General features: G+C 45.1%; 1 long non-coding RNA gene across 4 annotated transcripts in view; it reads left to right on the top strand.

The window, feature by feature from the left end:
• The first annotated feature begins 2,226 nt into the window (after positions 1 to 2,226).
• The window catches only part of LOC148147032 (uncharacterized), a 42,851-nt gene continuing 19,138 nt past the window's right edge, over positions 2,227 to 25,939 (top strand). For 3 of the 4 annotated variants that reach the window (XR_015760228.1, XR_015760227.1, XR_015760225.1), the window contains exons 1-5: positions 2,227 to 2,271; positions 2,906 to 3,012; positions 6,224 to 6,306; positions 9,413 to 9,499; positions 23,077 to 23,183. This is a non-coding gene — a long non-coding RNA (uncharacterized LOC148147032). Of the gene's footprint in view, positions 2,272 to 2,905; positions 3,013 to 6,223; positions 6,307 to 9,412; positions 9,500 to 13,228; positions 13,334 to 23,076; positions 23,184 to 25,939 lie in introns of all 4 variants that reach the window. The other variant, XR_015760226.1, reaches the window with a different exon arrangement.

Here is a 25,939-nt window from a genome sequence, read left to right as displayed (position 1 = left end):
ATCTGAATTTCATGAATTGGTTCCTATTGCACTTTGATCAGCAAGAATTGTTCTTGGTTGAATCTACTCAAAGGTGAAATTGATGACCAAAGAAGCTGGACATCACAGTCGAAAAGTGTCATGCTGGAAAAGCACAGCAGGTCAGGCGACATCCGAGAAGCAGGAGACTTGATGTTTCGGGCATAAGCCCTTCATCAGGAATCACAGGCTTCAGAAAAATAACTGGCATAGACTTATGCCAATACATATGTAGAAGGGTCAGAGTATGTTACTATCAGATTAGAGACTAATTTCAGATTTGGTACCATTCAGTGCAACATTTCAGTATGATATTTACATATGTACCTAAAGGAGAAGTTGTCTAAAATTACAAGCTCTAGAATGATTATAGAATTAAACCTGGAAATAAAGCTGGTGAACAAGAATGGCAAAGTGAAGTCCCATCAGTATCGCCTTGGGCAGTTTCAAGTAAGAATTTGACAACAGGGTTGCACTTTGGTGTAACCTGCAGTCTGGCCAAATTGCAGCAAAAATCTGTTCAATTTTATCTGCAAACTATTGAATGCAAAATCATCCTTGCACACTAATGAGGCAGCATTTTCGGGTGTCATTTTTAACATATATTATTTTTAAAGTTACTCACAATTAAGAGTTACACTTGATGCTGTCTGCATAACACAGTACAAAAAGGAATTAACAAAAAAAAATTCTAACCCCAATTCAGAGTCACTAATTCATTGATATTGCATGGGTCCAGCATTTATAAGTAATCATTTTTAAAAAATAAATACAGATACATTTACTAACTATATTGGAGTACAGTCAAGTTTCTTACTGAACAGTGACAGGATTGGACAGAGTCCGCATGGATTTAAGAGAGGGGAATCATACTTAGCAAATCTACTGAAAGAATCTACAGAATATTAAAGTAAGAAATTGCAGGACATTTAGAAAAGCTTATCATTAAACATGGTAGATTGGGTTTTGTGGAAGAGAAACTATATTTGACAAATTTACGACAGTTCATTGAGGAGATAACAAGCAGAGCTGATAAAGGGTATTTGGATTTTAAAAATGCAAATTATAAGGTGCTACATAAAAGTTAATTGCATAATATAGGAGCTCATGGTATCAGGGTAATGTATTAGCATGGACTGAGGATTGGTTAACCACACTTGCTGTTGTTGAGTCCTCACTTGAAGTACTGTATACAATGTTGGCTCCCATATTTAATATAGGATAAACCAACATCAGAGACCATTCAAAAAAAGATTCACTTAGCTGCTTTGAGGACAAAAGGATTCACCTATCAAGAATAGATAAGCAGGGGTGATCTTATGGAAACAAGATTCTGATGAGTTTGACAGGGTGGATGTTGACTAGATCTTCTAGGACCAGTGAAGCCTCAAACCAGGGGACATTACATAAGGGAACATTCATTTTAGAAAAAGTACAGATTTTTTTCTCTCAGTGAATGGCTAGAATTTTCTCGCCCAAACTTTTGTGAAAATTAAATGTGGGAGGGGAATGGTTGGGTTCCTCTTTGGAGGGTTGTTCTGGCTTGTTGGGCTGAAGGGCCTGTTTGTTTCCACACAGTAGGGAATCTATGATTCAATCACAAATTATTTCAAAAGAGGGCAGATAGATTTTTGAAATATTGAGCAGTTGAGGGCTATGCAGATCAAGCATAAAAGAGGTGTTGAGGTCTGGGTTGGCCAAGCCATGATCTGATAGAATGGGGGAACAAGCTGAAGGGAATGAATGCCCTACTCCTGCTCCGATTCCTTGAGGCTCCATTTCATGTTTTTTTTTGTTTCCAAAGAAGAGCGTGATACAATGTGCAAAAGATCTCAGATGTTGTGAAAAAGTGGTGTTTATGTACTGATTCAGGTGGCATTGATTCATCGATCACAGCTATACAGTCATGAGTAGGAAGGCAATTCCCTCCATGAATAAAGGAAATCTACTGCAGAGCTCACACAAAGGGAATTCTTACCCTCAGTAAACTCTACCATTACATTACCCAACATATCAGCTAAAGCAGGACACACTGCGCATGCTCTAGCCAACAAAGGAACCCCAGGTGATTATTGTCAGCACCGGACCAATGAAAGGACGGTGGGCGGCGTTGGAGGACCTAACGGGCGGTTGGTCCTCCAACCAATCAAAGTGAATGAAGGGCGGAGCTAAACTAAACCATGTGATCATCGTCGCGCGCGGCGCAGAGTCGCTGTAATGAATGCTCGGCAAGTTATGGAGAGAAAGGATACGGTAAGGAAAGAAATAAACGGGGAACTGGAGAAAAACTGTGTTGCTATGAGCGGAGAGGTTTTACAAACAAATTGTGCGCGTCGGAAAACACAAATTTGAACGTCCCAGTCCCGTGTTTGCAGTAAATGAGGAATGGCCTCAGCGCGGCTGCAGGCCTGAGTGAGCGCCGCCATCTTTATTCGGGACAACGATTCACTGGACATGTGCACCGCCGCCATCTTTGTAGGGGGCAAGGTGCAGCCAGGCGCATGTGCAGACTTTCTCCAGTTTAGAGTTATTGGGATCATAGCAGCCAATAGTGCTCTGATTCACCTCTGGGCTCCCTCATCACCACTTTGTCAATATCTAGCTTCCTCAGTCTCGAACCATGGGTGTATTTTTGGTCTGTTTACGACTGTATTGTTACATTTATAGACCCTTTGTAAATTAGTTTTTCACTGCGGCCCAGCCCCTGACCATGTGCTGCTCTATTATCAGATTATTTTCTAAAATATTTTTGACAGTCAAGAATTCTTTTTTCTAATAAGCAAGTGTATTTTCATTCCATTTCTGACTATCAAATTCTGCACCATTTTCATTCCCTGTAATGCATTTTGCATTCCCTGAAACATCAACTGTGTTTCTCCTTCCACAGATACCAGTGATTAATGCCAAAGCCCTGATGCCTGTGGAGAGGATGATGTTCGACTTTCTTGTACAGCTGCAGTTTGTGTGGTGAAGGTGCTCTCACAGTGTGGTTGGGTAAGTGGCATTATAGGTTATTTTCAAATCATCACTGTTGCTGAATGAATAATGTCCAAATCAACAACAGTTCGTATTTTTATTATCATGCTTATAATTTCACAAAAATACTATTGAGAACTTTAGACATAAGGCCAGAGATGGAGATATTAGGTCAGATGACCAAAAGCATTGCCAAAAAGCAGGTTTTGAGGGATGTCTTAAAGATGGAAAGCAGACCTGTGAGGTTTTGGCTGCGAATTTCAGATCATGCTGCTTCAGCAAATGTAGAAATAGCCACACAGGTGAAGTAATGAATTAACAAATGGTTGGGAGTCTCGAAGAAAATGGGTTGTCAAGGTCTCAAAGTGTGTGTGGTGCAGGGAGCTAGGGATTATCACATTCTGGATCAGTGGTGCTGGAAGAGCACAGCAATTCAGGCAGCATCCGAGGAGCTTCGAAATCGACGTTTCGGGCAAAAGCCTTTCATCAGGAATAAAGGCAGAGAGCCTGAAGCGTGGAGGGATAAGCTAGAGGAGGGTGGGGGTGGGGATAGAGTAGCATAGAGTACAATAGGTCAGTGGGGGACGAGATGAAGGTGATAGGTCAGGGAGGAGAGGGTGGAGTGGATAGGTGGAAAAGGAGCTGGGCAGGTCGGACAAGTAAGCAAATGTGGCTGTAGTAGCGGGTTTGTTTCAGGACGTGGTTGAAGAGCTTCAGGGCAGAGGAAATGACCTGGGAGTTGCAGTGGGAGAGAGACTCCCTGAGATTCTTGTAGAGAGAGGAGGAAAACTTCTTCAAGGCAGGCATCCTTGTAGAGGATTCGCAGTAGGGATAATACCTTAGGGATTATCACAGCCAGGAATTAAATCAAGTGTGAGAATTTTAAATTGAGGGATATTGGCCAGGTGCTGGCAGGTGAGACTAGATTGGGTTGGGGTATCTGGTCGGCATGGATGGGTTGAACCGAAGGGTCTGTTTACTTGCTGTACATCTCTATGGCTGTATGCTGTTGATTCTAATTAGGAGCCTTTTGATGAATCAACAAGCAGCGATTAAGACTTTCTTGAGATTACAGGGAGGTTGAATGTGGGAAGCTGGCCCTGAGTGTGTTTGGAAAACGAAGTCTGGAGATAACACACGATGGATGAGAGTTTCAGTATATGAGCTGAGAGGAGGGTGGAATCAGCTCGAATTAGTGGTCTTGGAGTGGGACTGAGCTGTCACTCTCACCTCACCTCTGGGATTCAGCTGGTTGCCAGATTGTGAATCAGGGCGGTACCACAATCGGGACCCGAGTTGCCATGGTGGAGCCTAAAATGAGTGTCGCTCAGCTGGCTGTTGCTGAGCAGCTGCTGCTTGGTAGCCCTGTAGATGACATTTTCCATCACTTTACTGCTGATCAAGTGTGGACTGACAGAGGGAAATTGACTGGGTTGGATTGCCCTGTGTTGTTGTGTTGAACATCCCTGGGCAATGTTCCACATTGTCGGTAGATGCCAGTGCTGGAGCGGTACGTGGCTTGGTGGGTGGCAAGTTCTGGAGCACAAGCCATCAGTATTATTGCCAGAATGTTAGCAGGGCCCGTAGCCTTTGCACTACTTTACCATTTCTTGATGTTATTCAAACTGAATCAATCTGGCTTAAAACTCACATCTGTGATGTTAGAAACCACTGGAGAAGGCTGAGATGGATCATCCCACTTTGCACTTCTGGCTGAAGATTGCTGCAGATGCTGTCATCTTATCTGGTGCATGGATGTGTGAGGCCCCTCCATCAGTAAGGGTGGGGATTTCTGTGATGCTTCCTCCAGTGAGTTGTTTAATTGTCCATCACCGTTCACAACTGGGTGTGGCAGAACTGCAGAGTTCCGATCTGATCCATTGGATGTAGGATCACTTAGCTCTGTTGCTTGCTGCTGATGCTGTTTGATATGCAGGTAATTCTGTTTGATAGCTTCACCAGGTTGGCACTTCAGTTTTAAGTCTGCCTGGTGCTGCTCATGGCATGCCCTCCTTTCCTGTCCATTGTAATGGGTGAGACCAGGATTTGCAAACCCATGAGATTACAGATTGTGCTGGAGTACAGTTCTACTGCTGTTGATGTCCCACAGTGCCTCAGAGATATCCAGTTTGAGATCCTACATCTCTTCAAAGTCTGTCCCCATTAGAACGGTGATAGTGTCACTCAACACAATGGAGGTTTTTCTCAACTTTAAGCCAAGACTTTGTCTCCAAAGGAAATGTGTGATGGTCGCTCGTACTGATACTGTCATGGACAGATGTATCTGCAGCTGGTCAATTCATAACAATGAGATCAAGTATGTTTTTCCCTCTTGTTGGTTCCCTCACCACCCGCTGCAGACTCAGTTGAGCAGCTATGTCCTTTAGGACCTGGCCAGCTCAGTCAGTAATTCTGTTGCAGAGCTAGTCTCGATTGTGGACCTTGAAATCCTGTATCCAAGAGTACGTTTGACACCATTTTGTTGCCTGAGTGCTTCCTCCAAATGTTGTTCAACATGAAGGAGAAGTGATTCATCAGCCAGTACAGTATATGGTAATCAGCAGGAGCCATGAGACATCCTGGTCTCCGGAGTCAATGCTGTGTACTCCTAGGGCAAATCCTCCCTGTCTGTACACCACTGTGCCACCACCTCTGCCTGGTCTGTCCTGCCGGTGGGACAGGACATATCCAGAGATTTCAGGAGAAAGTGAAGATTGCAGATGCTGGAGATCAGAGTCAAGAGTCTGGTGCTGGAAAAGCACAGCAGGTCAGGCTGATGAAGGGCTTAGGCTCAAAACATCGATTCTCCTGCTCCTCGGATGCTGCCTGACTGTTGTGCTTTTCCAGCACCACAATCTCGATATCTAGGGATGGTGATGGTGGTGTCTGGTCATTGTTTGTAAGGGATGATTCCGTGAGTATGACTATGTCAGGCTGTTCCTTGACTAGTCTGTGAGACAGCTCTCCACATTTTGGCATCAAAAACCATATGTTAGTGAGGAGGACGTTGCACCATCGAGAGGGCTGATTCTGTGGTTGTAATTTCTGGTGCCTTGTTAGTTGCCAACTGGTCCATCCAGTTTCATTCCTGTGTTGAGACTTTGCATTGATTAGTACAGTGAGTAGCTGGCTGGGCCGCTGACAGGTTGGCAGGATTTTTTTCGCCATTGACAATGGTTTCATGGAGATCAGGAGATTCCTAATACGTTGTTTTTTCTCTTGAATTCAGATTCCATCATCTGCCAAGATGGGATTCGAACCAGGACTTCAGTCGTTTGTTTTAATATTCTGGGTAAAAGCTAAATACATCAGGTTTGTTCACTCATTTTAAATATCACTAACCCTGGTTTTGTTTCTTTGTGAAACACTGTCCATCATCCTGTCTCCTCCATCCTCCCCTCCAACAATGAGTGAGGAGCACATGGAGTTTCTCTGTCACTGAGACTGAGATAATCCGATCTGCTGTTTCTCTCCCTCCCACTAGCCCACTGAGCCAAACTGCCTCAGGTGATGTTCCTGGTTTTTGTCCTAAACCTACATCTTTCTCCAGTCTCTTGTCAAGCCTTATCAGAGCTTAACTTGACCCTTTACTCTAATCTCACTAAACTCACTTTCCAACACTCTTTCCTCTGCTGCCCCCTCATCACCCCCCCCTCGCCAATTCATAGATATTGTTCCTTGTTCTGTCTGTTGGTCTTTTCTGGTTATGTCCTTCTCTCCCATTCTGTGAAAAACTAATATTTGACCTCACCGTTGTTGGAAAATCCTGCTCCATCTCCACTCTCCATTTCCTTTCTGAATTCCTTGCATTTGGTGTCCCTCAATGATCTATCCTTGGTCTCTCCTCTATCTCACGTACATAGTGCCAGGAGGTGATATCGTCCAAAAACACTGTGTTAGGTTTCACATGTACACTGACGATGCCCAGCTCTCCCTCCCCATCATCCCTCTCCATTACTCCACTGTTACTCAGTTATCAAACTGCTTATCACATTCCCACTACTCGATTAGCTGCAATTTCCTCCAATGAAACATTGTCACGGTTAAACCCATTGCCTTACCTTTACCTTTCTGCTGAGCCCCTCCCTCTCACTGGGAACTCTCTGCGACAGAACTACATTCTTCACAATATTGCTGTTATATCTGACCCCAAGATGACCTTCTGATCAGACATCCACACAATCAACACCAGGAATTCCAGTGTCTTAAACGTTGCTTTTCTCCACCTCACCCCAGCTCCATTGCCACTGAAACCCGTTACCCGTGTCTGTGTCGCCTTAACCTTGAATCCAAAACAGAACCCTTGATTCCGTGACTCAGAATCTGGTTTCAGACTCCCCTCTCAGTATTTACCCTCAGACACATCCTCTCTGTATTTATCCTGTCAAACCCCTAAAGAATCCCATCTGTCTCAATGAGATCACCTCTCTTTCTCCAAAATCCAGTGAGTAGAGTCCCAACCTTTTCAGCCTTTATTTAAAAGATAATGCCTCCAAACCAGGGATCATCTCATTGAATCTTCAATAAAGTGACATATTTCCTTATCTAAAGGGACCAAAACTGTTCTCATTACTGCAGATATGGTGGTCTCACCAGCACTTCCACACGTTACTCTCGGGTATATATTCCAAACTCTAATACTAAAAACCTTTGAAACAAAACATTCCATTCCCCTTCCTGATTCCCTGTTGTAACTGTGTGGTAGCTTTCTGTGTTTCCTGAACAATTACCCTTGGTCCCTTTGTTGTGCAGCTTTCTACAGTTTCCACCATTTAAATAGTACTTTGTTCTTTTATTATCTCCTCCAAACTGAGCAACTTCCCATTTTCCCAAGTTACACCCCATTTGGCAACTTGTTGCCCCTTCTCCTGCGCATCTCTCTCTTTTCATAATCCTCCTAGACATTTTTACAGTTATGCCTTTTCTAGGAGATATCCCCCCTTCCCATTCTTCCAAACATTTACTGGGAGCACTGGGCAGTGGGAAGCAGGCAGCGTTGCTATCTTTTTAGGGATACGCTTTGGAGTGATTGCAAGGATCCTCCTACCCATTGGTCAGGATGGAGACAACTTGCCCATCGTTAGGCATTAGCCTTTCACACCCATGTCTTATTGATGAGGCAGAGCGGCAGCACGGAATGAAAGAAAAGAAAGTCATTCTTGTTCCCCATGTCTCACTGACGCTTGGATCATTTTCTCCAACGTGTCAAAGAACTGCTGTGTTCAGTCACATGAGATCTCAAGTTGGAATCTCCTAGAAACCCACAGATTTCCCCCTGAGTTGACTGCTGATGTCATCAAGGGTAATATGTACAGTCATCCTGGGCCACAAGGAGGGAATGGTGTGGGTTTCTAACTTGAACTGGTAGTGACAGATTTTATAAACTTGTATTACAGGTGGACATTCAGATGGTAATCTTAGTAAATATTCTGCTAAACTCTGATTGAATTACTCAGTATATCAGGATCTGGATATTCGCATTGTGTTCCAGATAAATCCCATTTGCTGCTTAAAAATTCTCCTTTGAATCATCGCATTCTCGCAAAAGGTCTCCCCAAACCTTCAATGTGTCATGTAATCCTTTTATGATGACGTGATGAGTATAAGGTTTATTATTCGAATGTGTAATTTTTGTATAAGGATGTCTCGGAGAGGGAGCTGAATATTCTTAAAGGGGAGAATAACCATTTTGAGGGGAGGCTGTTGTTTATTGGTATCAATGACATAGGAATAGAAGATTTCACATTATTGGATCATTGGAATCTCTTGTGGGGTAGAATTGACCTCCATCAGAAGGATGGATTGTACCTGCACTGGAAGGGAACAGTTGCTAGTGCTATTCAGGAGGCATTAAACCAGTGAAGGAATGTGGGTAAACCCAGAGAGAGAGTGAGGAAGAGCTAAGTCTGACGCTGGGACAGTTCAGACATCAAACAGTCAAGGCAGACAAGGGCAAGGCACAGAATGAGCAGTTACACTGCATTTATTTCAATGCAGGAGGCCCGATAGGTCGGGCAGAGGAGCTCAGGGTATGGTTTTGAACATGGCACTGGGATATTATAGCAATTACAGAGGCATGACTCAGGGATGGATAGGACCAGCAGCTTAATGTTCCAGTGTATAGATGCTATAGCAAAGATAGAAAGGGGGCAACAGAGCAAGGGGAGAGATATTTTTGATTAGGGATAACATTACAGCTGGGCTTCAAGCGGGTATTCCTGGGAGTACATCCAGGCAGGTGATACAGGTGGAACTGAGAAATAAGAAAGGGATGATCTCCTTATTGGGATGGTACTATTGACCCCCCTTCCCCAATAGTCCGCAGGGAGTTGAGAAGCAAATTTACTAAGAGATCACTTCTCTGTAAGAATAGTATGGTTGTGTACAAGACTTGACCTTCTTTGTTATTCATTCACAGGATGAGGGTGTCACTGGCTGGGCCCAAAGGGCAGTAAAGAGTCAACCACATTGCTGTGCGTCTGGAGTCACATGTAGGCCAGACCAGGTAAGGATGGCAGATTCCTTCCCTGAAGGATATTAGCGAATCTGATGAGTTTTTTTTCGCAATAATCAACAATGGATTCATGGTCTTTAATAAATTCTTACTTCCAAATTTTTATTGAATTCACATTCCACTCTCTGCCGTGATGGGATCCAAACCCTGGGCCCCAGAATGTTATCTGGATGTCTGGATTATCCATCTGGTGATAATCTCACTAGGCCATTTGGCAGGGTGAGTGACTGAGGTATCCGTGGGGCAGCACATCAGCACCACAGATCCCATGGTCTCTGCGGAAGATAGAAAAAGCTGGGGAGGGAGATATATCCCTGGTGGTGGGGTCTGACTGTAGGTAGCGGACATAGCAGAGGTTAATGGAGATTCGTGGGTGGCAGGTGAGGACTGGGGGGTTATATTCTTATTGTGGTTGGAGGGGTGGGGGGAAGGCGGAGGTACAGGAGGTGGAGGATATGCGTTGGAGCGCATTGTTGATCACGTGGAAGGGAAATGTGGTCCTTGAAATAGGAAACCTTTCTGGGATGTCCTGGAGTGGAACTGCTTCTCCTGGGAGCAGATATGGCAGAGGCAGAGGAATTGGGAGTACAGGATCACGTTTTTACAGTAATATACTCGAGGGTAATCAGGAGAGCAAAAAGGGGACTTGAAATATCTCTAGGAAATAGTTTAAGGAGAATCCAAAGAGATTCTACAAATACATTAAGGATAAAATAATAACCGGACAGAGAATAGGACCCCTTAAAGATCAACAAGGCCATCTATGGAACAACAGGAGGTGGGAGAAATACTATGCTATTCTATTCTAGAGAGTTTGGAGAAATAAATACTGATCACTGGAAAAGTGTCTATATTACAGAGGGGGAAGTACTGGATGTCTTAAACAGTAACAAGGTGGATAAATCCCTGGGACCTGATCAGGTGTATCCCAGAAATTTGTGGAAAGCTCGGAAGGTGATGGCATTGCCCCTCCCTGAAGTATTTATATCATTGTTTGTGACATGTGAGATGCTGGAAGATGGGTGCCATTATTTTAAAAAGGTGGTAAGGAAAGGCCAGGAAACAAGAGAACAGTCAACCTAACGTCAGTGGTAGGTAAGTTGTTGGAAGGGATTCTGAGTGTCAGGATTTACATGTATTTGGAAAGACGAGGATTGATTAGGGATCGTTAACATGGCTTTATGTGTGGGAAATTCTCTCTCTCTAACTTGATTGAGTTTTTTTGAAGATGTGACAAAGATGATTGATGAAGGCAGACTGTGGACATTGTCTATATGGACACTGAACGATGTTCCACAAAGCAGACTGGTTAGCAAGGTTAGATAACAACATGAAATGGCAGGAGAACGAGCCATTTGGATACAAAACTGGCTTGAAGGTAGGAGGCAGAGGGTGGTGATGGAGGGTTGCTTTGCGGACTGGAGGCCTGTGAGCAGCATTGTCCTGCAGGAATGGATATTGGGTCCTTAAATAAATGACTTGGATGTGAATATCAGATATGGTCAGTGGGTTTACAGAAGACACCAAAATTGGAGGTGTAGTGGACAATGAAGAAGTGGACAAGTTCAGAATGCAACAGTATCTTGACCAGATGGGCCATTGGAGTGAGGAATGGCAGACTGGGTTCAATTTAGACAAATGTAAGCTGTTGGATTTTGGAAAGGCAAATCGGAGCAGGACTTGTACACTTAATGGTAAAGCCCTTGGGAATGTTGCTGAACATAGAGACCATGGAGTGCAGGTTCATTGTTCCTTGAAAGTAGAGTCGCAGGTAGGCAGACTAGTGAAGGTGGTGTTTGGTATGCTTATATTTATTGGTCAATAAATTGAGTACAGAAGCTGGGACGTCAAATTGTGGTTGGACAGGACATTGATTAAGCCATTTCAGGAATTATGTTTTAAGTTCGAAATTCCCTGTTCTGGAAAGGATGTTGTGAATCTTGAAAGAGTTCAGACAAGATTTACAAAGACTTAGCTAGGGTTGGAGGATTTGGACTACAGGGAGAGGCTGAATAGGCCAGAGTTAATTTCCCTGGAGAGTCAAAGACTGGGAGGTGACTTCATGGAGATTTATAAAATCATGAAGGGCATGGATAAGGTGAACAGCCAGGGTCCTTTCCCCCCAGTTAGGTGGGATCAAAATAAGATCACATGGGCTTAGGTTGAGAGGGCAAAGATTAAAAACGGATCTAAGGGGCAAAGTTTTCAAGCTGTGTGTGGTGTATGTGTGGAATGAGCTGCCAGATGAAATAGTGGAAGCTGATACAATTACAACATTTGAAAGGCATCCGATTGGGTACATGAAGAGGAAGAGTTTCCAATGATACGGACCAATAGCTGGCAAATGGGGCTCCATTTGTTGAGGATTCCTAGTTGGCATGGACAAATTGGACCAAAGGTCTGTTTCTGTGCTGGACATCTCTATGACATGAATAAATTAAAATAAGATGTGTTCCTCTTTTGTGGAGAGTTAGTAGAAGCACAGATAATTGTCCTTGGAGCTGAGAAGGTTAAGCAGTGATTTTGACCAGGTGCAAATTTGTTTCTAGGATATCTAATCTGCAGAGAGAGTGGAAATGTTAACAATGTCACAATTTTAGTAACTATTTTCAGGTAATTGGCAAATAATGTGAACATTATTTTATTCAGTAAGTTCTGAGTATCTGGAACAGTCTGAATGGCAGCTGGACACAGACTCAGCAGTTATTCATAAACAGATTTGGAATTTTACTTTTTAAGGGAAGATTTGGGGGGCTATGGGCAAATGGGAAGGGAATTTGGACAGATTTGCAGCATCTCCATAGGGAGAGGGTATAGCCCAAATGGGCTGAATAGCCCCAACCCCTGTGCTCTGTGATACTGCCCCATTGAGTGTGAATGTTGTAGCTCATCCCAGGGCAGAGAGAGGCAGGATCCCACCACTCACCTCACAATGGGCCCCGATGATTGATGTCAGCGCAGGCCAATAGGGGGCAGAGGGCCGTACTGGAGGACCAGATCGTACCAGTTTGTCTTCCAACCAATCGGAGTGAATGAGGGCATCCTCAAGGCTGGAACTAAAGAAAGGCACATATCGCAGAGATTTGAGAAACTGGAGGACATGAGATAGGGAGCGTTCTGTGGCTGGTGAGGAATTATATAAATAAGGAAGAGTTGTGAGGCTGGATGAGGTGGCAGTGAACGGGAGAGTTGAGGATGGAGGAATTTAGAGTTAGTGAGGATTAGAGTCATAATGTTATACAGCAAGGAAATAGGCCTTGTGGTCCAACCAGTCCATGCCAACCATAATTGCAAACTGAACTAATTGTACCTGCCTCCGCTTAGTCCACATCCATCCAAATGTTTCCTATTTATGCACTAATCTGAATGTCTTTTAAATATTGTAATTGTATTCACAGCTACCACTTCCTCTGGAAGTTCATTTCACACATATAAATTGTTTTTAAAACCCTAATGTCTTTTCTCAAATCTTTCTCATTTCTTCGCAAAATGAATGCACCCGAGATTTGAATCCCCCTCTCCCTCGTCCATTCACCTTATCTACACTCTTTCTGATTTTATAAACCTCTAATAAGGTCACCCCTCAACCTCCTGCACTCCAGTGAAAAAATTCCCAGCCTCTCCAGCCTCTCCTTAGAACACAATCCCTCCATTCATGGCAACATGCAGGTAAATCTCTCCTGAACCTGCTCCAATTTAATAATATCCTTCCTATAACAGTACAACCAGAACTGGACAGAGTATTCCAGAAGAGGCCTTTCCAACTTCCTGTACATCCTCAACATAACGTCCCAACTCCTGTACTCAAAGGTCTGAACAATGAAGGTAAGTGTGCTAAGCACCTTAACCACCCTGTCTACATGTGACACAAACTTCAAAGACGTGAAGTCCTCAGTTTCTTTGTTCCCATATCACTACTCAAGGCCGTACTTTTATTGAGTGTAAGTCCTACCCTCGTTTGTTTTGTCAGGATGTTATATTTTGCATTTATTCCAATCCAAAAAATTTTGAGGATAAAGGCAGTAGGAGTATAATTAAGAGGGAAATCAGGAGGCAAAAAAGGGACGTGAGATAGCTTTGGCGAATAGGGTTAAGGATAATCCGAAGGGCTTTTGTAAATGAGGAACAAAAGGCTAACTATGGAGAAAATAGAGACCCTCAAAGATCAGCAAGGCAGCCATTGTGTGGAGCTGCAGGCGATGGCCAAGATAGGGAAACAAGTATTTTGCATCAGTGTTTACTGTGAAGAAGTAAATGGGAGATATAGAATGTGGGGAAATAAATGGTGACATCTTGAAAAATGTCCATATTACAGAGGAGGAGGTGGTGCTCAATGAGTGGCTAAGGAGCTGGTGCAGGGGAAAAGGATTCACGTTTTTTGGATCATTGTGATCTCCTCTGGAGTAGAGTTGACCTGCATAAGAAGGATGGATTGTACCTGAATTGGAAGGTGTCTAATGTCTAGGCAGGGAGACTTGCTGGTGATACTCGGGAGGCATTAAACCAGTGAGAGAGTGGGTATAAACCCAAGAAGATAGTGAGGAAAGAGATATGTCTGAGGCTGGTACAGTTCAGAAGTCAAATAGTCAAGGCAGGCAAGGGCAAGGCACAGAATGAAGTCGAACTGAGCAGTTGAACTGCATTTACTTCAATTGAAGAGGCCTGACAGGGAAGGCAGAGGAGCTCAGGGTATGGTTTTGAACATGGCACTGGGATATTATAGCAATTACAGAGGCATCACTCAGGGATGGATAGGACTGGCAGCTTAATGTTCCAGGGTATAGATGCTATAGGAAGAATAGGAAGGGAGACAAGAGAGGAGGGGGAGAGGCATTTTTGATTCGGGATAGCATTATGTTTTGCTTAGGGAGGATATTCCTGGGAGTACGCCCAGTGAAGTTATTTAGGTGGAACTGGGAAATAAGAAAGGGATAATCACCTTATTGGGGTTTTCTGCATGGATTTCGTCCGGGTGCTCTGGTTTCCTCCCACAGTCCAAAGATGTGCAGGTTGGGTGGATTGTCCAGGTTGAATTGCCTATAATGTTCAGGGATGTGCAGGTTGGATGGATTGTCCAGGCTGATTTGCCTATAATGTTTAGGGATGTGTAGGTTGGCTGGCCCTGGGAAATGCAATGTTACAGGGGGAGGTTAGGAGGCTCTCCAGGTCAGTATCAATGTGATGGGCTGAATGACCTGCTTGCACACTGTTGGGGGTCTCTGATAATTCTACTAGTTTTAAAATAGTTACAGAAAATAATATACCAGATCTAAAAGTTAAGGTTCTGAATTGGACAAAGGCCAATTTTGATGGCACAAGGCAAGAACTTTCATCTGGACCCTCAAGCCTGCTACCATTCAATAAGATCAGGGCTGATCTTTTCATGGCCTCCGCTCCACTTTCCTGCTCTCTCACCATAACCCTTAATTCTTTTCATTTCACAAATCTACCTTTTGCCTCAAGGCATTCAAGTTGATAACGTCAAATGCTGCACTTGGCAGGGAATTCCACAGATTCACAACCCTTTAGCTGAAGAAGCTCCTCCTGAACCCAGTCATAAATCTGCTCCCCCTTATTTGAGGTAATGCTCTGTAGTTTGACCTACCCCCTATCGAAATAGCCTCCCTGCTTCTGTCTTGTCTACTCCCTTCCTAATTTTATTGTTTCCTATCCAACCTCCCATTTTTCTAAAGTACAATGACTATAGAACCAGTTTTCTCAATCTCTCCACATACACCTACCCTCAACTCCTGACTCAAACTACTGAACCTCCTCTGTACTCCCTCCAGTGCCAGTACATCTTCCTGAAGTAAGGAGACCAAACCTGTACACAGTACTCCAGGTGTGGCCTCCCCAGCACCCTGTACAGCTGCAGCATAACCATCCCTCTGGCAAGGAAGGACAATATTCCCTTCACTGCCTTAATTACCTGCTGCACCTGCAAACCAACTTCCTGTGATTCATGCACAAGGACACCCAGCTCCCTCTGTACAGCAGCATGGTGCACGTTTTCACCATTTTATCATCCAGTTTGCTGTTAGTCCGACCAAAATGGATGACCTCACATATCCCACCATCTCTTTTATCCTTGGGATGCATTCCATCAGAGCCAGGAGACCCATGTATCTTTCGGCTGTTACCTTTCCCAACATTACATCTTTACTGAGAATGATTGCTTCTGTATCCTCATCTGCCATTGCCTCCATAGGCCTGCGACAATGAGAGTATATAGACAGTAAGTCCCTGTTAAGGCCAAGGCTGGTAGGTGTAAAGAATGCTGCCTGATGAAAGAAATTGTGGGCCTGGTCAAGAAAATGAAGGAGGGATATGGCAGGTACAGAGAGCTGTGTTTGTGTGAATCCCGAGAGGAGTATAGGGGCAGTAGGAGTATACTCGAGGTAAACCAGGAGGGCAAAAAGGGGACATGAGATAGCTTTAGGAAATAGGTTTAAGGAGAATCCAAAGTGATTGTACAAATACACTAAGGACAAATGAGTAACCAGGCAGAGAGTAGGTACCCGCAAAAATCATCAAGGCTGTCTGTGGAACCGCAGGAGGTGAGAGCGATTCTGTATGAGCGGAGAGGTTTTACAAACAAAATGTGCACATCGGAAAACATAAATTTGAATGTCCCAGTCTCGTGTTTTCAGTAAACGGGGAATTGCCTCAGTGAGGCTACAGGCATGGGTGCGCGCCGCCATCTTCATTCCGGGCAAGAATTCACTGGACATGTGCGGAGCCACCAGCTTTGTAGGGGGCAAGGTGCAGCCAGGCGCATGTGCAGCCTTTCTCTGGTACAGAGTCATTGGGCAGGATTTACACAGAGCACATTCAAACTCAGGGAAATGGATGTTTATTTCTGGATTTGTTTCGTCATTCATTTAAATGATTTGGTATCGTAAATGAGTTTGCAGGTCATACAAATTTGGAGGTATTGTGGATAATGAAGAAGGTTACCTCAGATTACAATGAGATATTGATCAGATGGGGTTTAATTTAGATAAATATGAGGTGCTGCAGTTTGGAAAAGCAAATCAGGGCAGGACTTGTACACTGAATGGCAAGGCCCTGGAGACGTTTGCGGAACAAAGAGACCTTGGACTGCAGGTTCACAGTCCTTGCAAGTCAAGTTGCAGGTAGATAGGATGCTGAAGAAGGTGTTCAGTATATTTTCCTTTATTGGGTCGAGCATTGAGTATAGGATGTGGGAGGTCATGTTGCTATACAGGACATTCGTTAGGCCACTTTTGGAATATTGTGTGCAGTTCTGGCCTGCCTCCTATCAGAAGGGTGCTGTGAAACTTGAAAGGTTTCAAAAAAGAATTACAAGGATGTTGTTCGGGTTGGAGGATTTGAGCTGTAGGGTGAGGCATAAAAGGCTTGGGCTGTTTTCCCTGGTGTGCCGTAGGCTGAGTGGTGATGTGATGGAGGTTTATACAATCATGAGGGGCACAAATAGAGTAAATGAACAAGGTGTTTTCCCTGGAGTGGTGGTGTCCAGATGTAGAGGGCATTTAGGGTGAACGGAGAAAATTTCAAAGGGGCCTAAAGGACAATTCTTTCATGCAGTGGGTGGAATGAATGCCAGAGGAAGTGGTGGAGGCTAGTACAATTAAAACATGTTAAAGGCATCTAAGTAGACACATGATATGATTAGGAAGCATTTACAGGGATATGGGCCAAGTGCTGGCAAATGGGAATAGATTAGGCTTGGATACCTGGTTGGCATGGATAAGTTAGACCGAAGGGTCTGTGTCGGTGCTATACATCTCTATGACTGTGGAATCATAACAGCTTACACTGTTCTGCTTCATCTCTGGGCTCCCTCATGACCCCTTTGTCAATATCTAGCTTCCTCAGTCTCAAACAATGGGTGTATATTTGGTCTGTTTAGTATTTTACTATTACTTTTACAGACATTTTTGTAAGTTAATTTTTCACTGCCGCCCAGCCCCTGACCATGTGCTGCTTATTAATTGTTTTCTGGAAAATCTTTGACAGTCAAGAATTATTTTTTCCAATAAGCAAGTGCATTTTCCTTCCATTTCTAACTATCAAATTCTGCACCATTTTCAAGACCTGTAATCCGTTTTGCACTCCCTGAAACATCAACTGTGTTTCTCCTTCCACAGATACCAGTGATTAATGCCAAAGCCCCTGTTGCCTGTGGAGAGGGTGATGTTTGACTTTCTTGTACAGCTGCAGTTTGTGTGGTGAAGGTGCTCCTATAATGTGGTTGGGTTAGAGACATTACAGAGTATTCATTACAGCAACAGTGATGATCTGAAGATAATGTCCAATTAAAGAACACTTTGTAGTTTTGTTATCCTGCTTATAATTTCACAAAAATATTATTGGGAACTTTAGGCATAAGGCCAGAGAAGGATGATATTAGGTCAGGTGACCAAAAGCATTGCCAAATAATCAGGTTTTGAGGAATGTCTAAAGGAGGAAAGCAGATCTGTGAGGTTTTAGCTGTGAATTTCAGACCTTTTTGCTTTGGCAACTGTAAAAGCAGCCACACAGGTGAGGTAATGAATTAACAGATCATTGGGAGTCTCGAACAGAATGGGTTGTCGAGATCTCAAAGGGTGTGTGTTGCAGCGAGCTCGGAATGATCACAACCAGGAATTGAATCAAGTGAGAATTTTAAATTGAGGGATGTGGGCCGGATGCTGACAGGTGAGACTAGATTGGATTGGGATATCTGGTCGGCATGGACGGGTTGGATTGAAGGGTCTGTTTCCATGCTATACATCTCTGTGGCTCTATGTTGTTGATTATGAATAGGAGCCTTTTGATGCATCGACAAATTTTGGTACGAGGGAGTACTTGATATAGTGTTTCTTGAGATTACAGGGAGGTTGAATGTGGGCAGCTGGCCAGGAGTTGTTTGGATAATGAAGTCTGGAGATGTAACAAGGTGGATGAGAGTATATGAGCTGATACGAGGGTAGAATCAGCTAGAAATAGTGATCTTGGAGTGGGACTGGGCTGTCGCTCTCACCTCACCTCTCGGATTCAGCTGGTTGCCAGATTGTGAATCAAGGCGGTAACACCATCGGGAGCGGAGTGGCCCTGGTGGAGCCTAAAGTGAGTGTCGCTGAGTTGGCTGTTGCGGAGCAGCTGCTGCTTGGTAGCCCTGTAGATGACATTTTCCATCACTTTACTGCTGATCGAGTGGGGACTGACAGAGGGAAATTGCCTGGGTTGGATTGCCCTGTGTTTTTGTGTTGAACATCCCTGAGCAATGTTCCACATTGTCGGTAGATGCCAGTGCTGGAGCGGTACGTGGCTTGGTGGGTGGCAAGTTCTGGAGCACAAGCCATCAGTATTATTGCCAGAATATTGGCAGGGCCTGTAGCCTTTGCACTACTTAACCATTTCTTGATGTTATTCAAACTGAATCGAACTGGCTTAAAACTCACATCTGTGATGTTAGAAACCACTGGAGAAGGCTGAGATGGATCATCCCACTTTGCACTTCTGGCTGAAGATTGCTGCAAATGCTGTCATCTTACCTGGTGCATGGATGTGTGAGGCCCCTCCATCAGTAAGGGTGAGGATATCTGTGATGCTTCCTCCAGTGAGTTGTTTAATTGTCCATCACCGTTCACAACTGGGTGTGACAGAACTGCAGAGCTCCGATCTGTTCCATTGGATGTAGGATCGTTTAGCTCTGCTTGCTGCTGATGCTGTTTGATGCAGATGGTCCTGTTTGGTAGCTTCACCAGGTTGGCACTTCATTTTTAGGACTGCCTGGTGCTGCTCATGGCATGCCCTCCTTTCCTGTCCATTGTGATGGGTGAGAGCAGGATTTACAAACCCATGAGATTTCAGATTGTGTTGGAGTACAGCCCTGCTGCTGTTGATGTCCCACAGTGCCTCAGAGATACCCAGTTTGAGATACTACATCTCTTCAAAGTCTGTCCCATTTAGAACGGTGATAGTGTCACTCAACACAATAGAGGTTTTTCTCAACTTTAAGGCAAGACTTGGTCTCCAAAAGGAATGAGTGATGGTCGCTCTTACTGATACTGTCATGGACAGATGTATCTGAAGCTGGTCAATTCATAACAATGATATCAAGTATGTTTTTCCCTCTTGGTTCCCTCACCACCCGCTGCAGACTCAGTTGAGCAGCTATGTCCATCAGGACCTGGCCAGCTCAGTCAGTAAATCTGTTGCAGAGCTAGTCTCGATTGTGGACATTGAAATCCTGTACCCAGAGTACGTTTGACACCATTTTACTTCCTCAGTGCTTCCTTCAAATGTTGTTCAACATGAAGGAGAACTGATCCATCAGCCAAGGGAGGACAGTAGGTGGTAATCAGCAGGAGCCATGAGACTTCCTGGTCTCCGGAGTCAATGCTGAGTACTCCAAGGGCAAATCCTCCCTGTCTGTGCCACGACCTCTGCCTGGTCTGTCCTGCTGGTGGGGCAGGACATATCCAGAGATTTCAGGAGAAAGTGAAGACTGCAGATGCTGGAGATCAGAGTCGAGAGTGTGGTGCTGGAAAAGCACAGCAGGTCAGGCTGATGAAGGGCTTAGGCTCGAAACATCGATTCTCCTGCTCCTCGGATGCTGCCTGACCTGTTGTGCTTTTCCATCACCACAATCTCAATATCTTGGGATGGTGATGGTGGTGTCTGGTCATTGTCTGTAAGGATTGATTTCATGAGTATGACTATGTCAGGCTGTTCCTTGATTGGGCTGTGAGACAGCTCTGCACATTTTGGCACCAAAATCCAGATGTTCGTCTGGAGGACGTTGCACCATCGAGAGGGCTGATTCTGTGGTTGTATTAAATGGTGCCTTCTTAGATGCTGAGTGGTCCATCCAGTTTCATTACTTTGTTGAGACTTTGCAGTGATTAATACAGTGAGTAGCTGGCTGGGCCACTGTCAGGTTGGCAGGTTTTTTTTCCGCCATTGACAATTATTCCATGGAGATCAGGAGATTCCTAATTCCAGGTATTTTTTCTTGAATTCAGATTCCACATCTGCCAAGATGGGATTCGAACCAGGACTTCAGTCGTTTGTTTTAATATTTTGGATAAAATTTAAACACATTATGTTTGTTCACTCACTTTAAATATCACTTACCCAGGTTTTGTTTCTTTGTGAAACACTGTTCACCATCCTGTCTCCTCCATCCTTCGCTCCAACAACAAGAGTTTGGAGTGCATGGAGTTTCTCTGTCACTAAGACTGAGATAATCCGATCTGCTGCTTCCCTCCCTCCCTCCCTCCCTCCCTCCCGCCTCCCGCCTCCCTCCTCCCGCCTCCCGCCTCCCTCCCACTAGCCCACTGAGTCAAACTGCCTCACGTGGTGTTCCCGGTTTTTGTCCAAACCTACATCTTTCTCCAATCTCATCTCATGTCAAGCCTTATCAGAGCTCATCTTCACCCTTTACCCTAATCTTAGGAAACCATAGACTTTACAACTCTCTTTTCTCCTCCTCCTCATCAGTCCCCCTCACCGATTCACAGACATTGTTCCTTGTTCTGTCTTTTCTGGTTATGTGTTTCTCTCCCATTCTGTGGAAAACTGACATTTGACCTCATGTTTTTGGAAAATCCTGCTCCATCTCCACTCTCCCTTTCCTTTCTGAATTCCTTGCATTTGATGTCCCTCATGGATCTATCCTTGCTCTCTCCTGTATCTCACCTACATACTGCCAGGAGGTGACATTGTGTAAAAGCACCATGTTGGGTTTCACATGTACACTGACGATGCCCAGATCTCCCTCCGCATCATCCCTCTCCATTACTCCACTGTTACTCAGTTATCAAACTGCTTACCACGCTCCCACTACTCGATTAGGTGCAGTTTCCTCCAATGAAACATTGTAGTGGTTAAACCCGTTGCCTGACAAATTCCTTTCCCTTACTGCTGAGCCTCTCTCTCTCTCACTGGGAACTATGCAGCAGAACTAAACTCTTCACAGTATTGCAGTTATATCTGACGCGAAGCTGATCTTCTGATCAGACATCTACACATCCCAAACACCAGGAATTCCAATCTCTTAAACGTTGATTGTCTCCTCCTCACCCCAGCTCCATTGCTACTGAAACCCCTTACCCATGTCAGTGTTGCCTTAAACTTGACGAATCTGAAACAGAACCCTTGATTCTGTGACTGACTCAGAATCTGGTTTCAAACTCCCCCCTCAGTATTTACACTCAGATACATCAGTATTTATTCTGTCAAACCCCTTAAGAATCTGGTGGTCCGGTCTGATTGTAGCTGGTGGAAATGGCAGAGGATGATGTGTTGTATCTGGGTGGAAGGTAAGGACTTGGGGGGGGGGGGGGGGGGGTTCTATCCTTGTTGCGGGGGGGGGGGGGGTGTTCTATCCTTGTTGCAGTGGGCGGGGGGGGGTGTTCTATCCTTGTTGCAGTGGGCGGGGGGGGGGGGTGTTCTATCCTTGTTGCAGTGGGCGGGGGGGGGGGGGTGTTCTATCCTTGTTGCAGTGGGCGGGGGGGGAGGGTGTTCTATCCTTGTTGCAGTGGGGGGGGGGGGTGTTCTATCCTTGTTGCAGTGGGGGGGGGGGGGTGTTCTATCCTTGTTGCAGTGGGGGGGGGGGGGGGTGTTCTATCCTTGTTGCAGTGGGGGGGGGGGGGGTGTTCTATCCTTGTTGCAGTGGGGGGGGGGGGGGGTGTTCTATCCTTGTTGCAGTGGGGGGGGGGGGGGTGTTCTATCCTTGTTGCAGTGGGGGGGGGGGGGGGTGTTCTATCCTTGTTGCAGTGGGGGGGGGGTGTTCTATCCTAGTTGCAGTGGGGGGGGGGGGTGTTCTATCCTTGTTGCAGTGGGGGGGGGGGGGTGTTCTATCCTTGTTGCAGTGGGGGGGGGGGGTGTTCTATCCTTGTTGCAGTGGGGGGGGTGTTCTATCCTTGTTGCAGTGGGGGGGGGGGTGTTCTATCCTTGTTGCAGTTGGAGGTGTGGGTTTCAAAGGCAGAGGTGCGGGAAGTGGAGGAGATATAGTGGATGATAGCGACACATGGGAGTGGAAATTGCAGTCCTTGAAATACGGGGCCATTTTGTATGTTCTGGCCTCACTGGAACACTGCAGTAAGCATGAGACAGAGATGTTGGCCAGGGAACAGACTTGTGTGTTAAAGTGGCAGGCAGCTGGAAGCTCGGGGTCTGTTTTTGCAGCAGAACGTAGATCATCAGTCGCCATTTCCACCACCTCCACGGAGATGCTGCCAGACACAGGTTCCTGTCCCCTCCATTAACAGCTATGCACCCTCCCAGCCAGATCGTAATCCACTCCTTTGTCTTTCCAAATGTTCCGATCTGTCTTTGGGTTCTGTCCCTGCCGATGACTTCCTCTTTAACCCTTATCTCCTGCAGTGCAAAGATCTGCAGGTTAGTTGAATTGGGGGTAAGGTCCAGTGAGGTGCATGTGCATGTCCCCTTCCGAGGATTGAGGGGTGGGGGGGGGTGGCGGTGTGCGATTTGAAGAGAGGCATTTACACATCAAGCACATACCAAGAAAAAATTATGTCTTTATATTCTTCCTGTACTGACTGTGAGTTTTGTTTTGTGAATTCATTTCATAGGATATTAAATCAGAATAATTGAGGCTGGGATCTCAAAAGCAGTTTTTACAGTCAATGGAGTCATCGGGATCTGAATATCATTGGCATTTAACTGTGGAAGGAGAAAGGTTTGTCTGTTCTGTTTGTGGGAAGATATCTCCAATATTCTTGTTAAGCAGAACGGCACGGTGGCACAGTGGTTAGCACTGTTGCCTCGCAGCGCCAGAGACCCGGGTTCAATTCCCGCCTCAGGCGACTGTGTGGAGTTTGCACGTTCTTCCCGTGTCTGCGTGGGTTTCCTCCGGGTGCTCAGGTTTCCTCCCACAGTCCAAAGATGTGCAGGGTCAGGTGAATTGGCCATACTAAATTGCCCATAGTGTTAGGTAAGGGGTAAATGTAGGGGTATGGGTGGGTTCGCTTCAGCGGGTCGGTGTGGACTTGTTGGGCCGAAGGGCCTGTTTCCACACTGTAATGTAATCTAATCTAATCTAATCTAATCAGAAAGATGTACAAATTCGTGGTTAGATCACCCTTTGGGTGTGTGCTCTGTTCTGGGCCCTGCAGCTGAGGAAGGAGATATTGGCCTGCGAGGGAGCACAGATTTATCCAAATTACACCTCGTCTCTTTGTAAGTACTCTCAGATTTAGACCCAATCACCCACTTCATGATGTTAACCTGTAAACTTCTATTACCTGCAAACTTCCCATTAAAAATCCTTTTGGACTCAAATTCCAGTACCTTTTCAGGTGGAATGTTCCAGCTTCTGACAACTGTCTGTTCATCCAGAAACTGCTGAGATCCATGTTGACTCTGGGGTTACAAAGGGCTGAATTGAAAGATGAGGTGCTGCCCCTGAGCTCCCATTGAGATGCATTCGAACAGTACAGGAGGCTGAGGGCAATGTAGGTGTGAGCAGACAATGAAAATGACAGGGCTGCACTGTGAGGGCTGCTTGGCTCAATGAGATTGTTCTGGAGTTGGGTGTAAACAGACTGATGTGAGACGGGGAGAAGGTGAGGCTGAAACTCAGTTTTAGTTCAGGCCCTTCAGATATTCACATGGTCCCAATGTGAACAGCCAGTTTTTAAGTGATACCTGCGGATTATTTGTTAACAGTTTTTAAAGTATTTTTCCTGAGGGCAGTTGAGTTAACCACATTGCTGTGGGTCTGGAGTCACATGTTGGCCAGACCAGGTGAGGATGACCGTTTCCTTCCCTGCAGGACATTAGTGAACCAGGTGGGTTTCAATTGACAATAGTTTCATGGTCATCATTCGCCTTTTCATTCTAGGTGGTATTCAATTCCGATGCCACCATCAGCCATGTTGGGATTCTATCCCTAATCCTCGGAACACTGTACATATCACTCATCTGGCAGGAATACCATTAAGCTATTGCCTCCATTTTTAGCATTGTTTAAAAGAAAGTTCCATCATTCTAGGTGTACAATGTGAGATAAAATACTGCAACGTCCATGTGTCAGCCTCTCCGAAAGGTCAATCAACAGAAATTTGTTTGGGGCCAAATATTTCACCTTTTTTTTTGGGGGGGGGCGTTTATTAAACAAAAATGAATCCAAATAAAAATCTTATGCCACGGACATGTAATTTCTGAAGCCGGAGGGGGATTACAGAGACAGGGAGGGATGTGGGGCCAGAGGGGGATTGTTGTCCAAACATCACTGTGGTGTACATGGACTGCAGCATTTCAGGGAGGCGGTTAACCACCACTTTCTCCAAGACAAGTAAAGGTGGCCAATAAATACTGGTCTGGGCAGCAAAGGCAATCCCCAGTGAGTAAAACCAAGCAGTGACCTCTCTGAGCTGACTTGCTGTGAAGTTAAAAACCTCTTTGGAAATGGAGTGGGCAGAGAAGAGAAACAGTGACATTTCACAGCTGCCCTCCGAGAGACCTCGCCCTTGGAAGTACTCCGAGCTGGGGATCAGATCAGTGAGTTTCAGTCTCTTCAAATGTCAATCTTAGCCGGTTTTATTTTATTCAATCTACAATAGTGAGTTAGGTGAGGATTTCTTTTTAATGTCTTAGGGTCTCTTGATTAAATGTTTAAGATATGAAACATAAGCATTGTTATTCTCTGGCAGTATTTTTCGAGCAGTAAGACTGTGTCTTTGTTTTGGTCTGTAGATTGTTAAGGCGGAGAGATGGCCTGTTGTAGAGTGGCGTGCTTTTCCTGTCGGATGTGGGAGATTAGGGAGAGTTTCAATGATCCTGATGATTATGTCTGTAGCAAGTGTGATTGCAAATCCTTTTGGATCGCATGGATTGGTGGAGGAGTGATTAAAGGCAGTGAGGAATTGACAGGAGCCGGGGGGTGTGATAGGTGGCAGTCTCAGGAATGCAGGATACTGCAGATACAGTCAGGTAGATGGGTTACCGCCGGGAAAGCTAGGAGGGGTAGGTCGGTACTGCAGGAGTCTCCTGTGGCTATCCCCATCTCAGGCAAGTATACTGTTTTGGAAAATGTAGGTGGTCATAGACTTTCAGGGGAATGTAGCACTGACAATCAAGTTACTGGTACTGAGACTGGCTTTTAACATAATGTGAGGTATATCCAGTTCCACAAGATCGATGGTGATAGGGGACTCTCTAGTCAGGGGCACAGTCTGCTGTTTCTGCAGCTGACAGTGATACATCAGAATGGGGTGGTGCTGCCCTGGTGCCAGTGTCAAGGATGTCTCTGAGGGAGCAGAGTATTTTCAAAAGGGAAAATAACCAGTGGGAGGTCATTGTATATTGGTACCAATGGCATAGGAAGGGGAAAGCATGGGGTCCTGATGAGCTGGGAGATTTGCTAGTGCCACTCGGGAGGCATTAAACCAGTGAGGGAGTCGGGGTAATCCTAAAGAGATAGTGAGAAAAGAG

Source organism: Chiloscyllium plagiosum, unplaced genomic scaffold (genome assembly GCF_037043375.1).
Source record: "Chiloscyllium plagiosum isolate Xiang-an unplaced genomic scaffold, Cpla_swu_hap1 HiC_scaffold_18, whole genome shotgun sequence".
NCBI classification, from domain to species: Eukaryota; Metazoa; Chordata; class Chondrichthyes; order Orectolobiformes; family Hemiscylliidae; genus Chiloscyllium; species Chiloscyllium plagiosum.
Note: the sequence above shows the minus strand (reverse complement) of the source record. Positions and strands in the feature narration are given on the sequence as shown.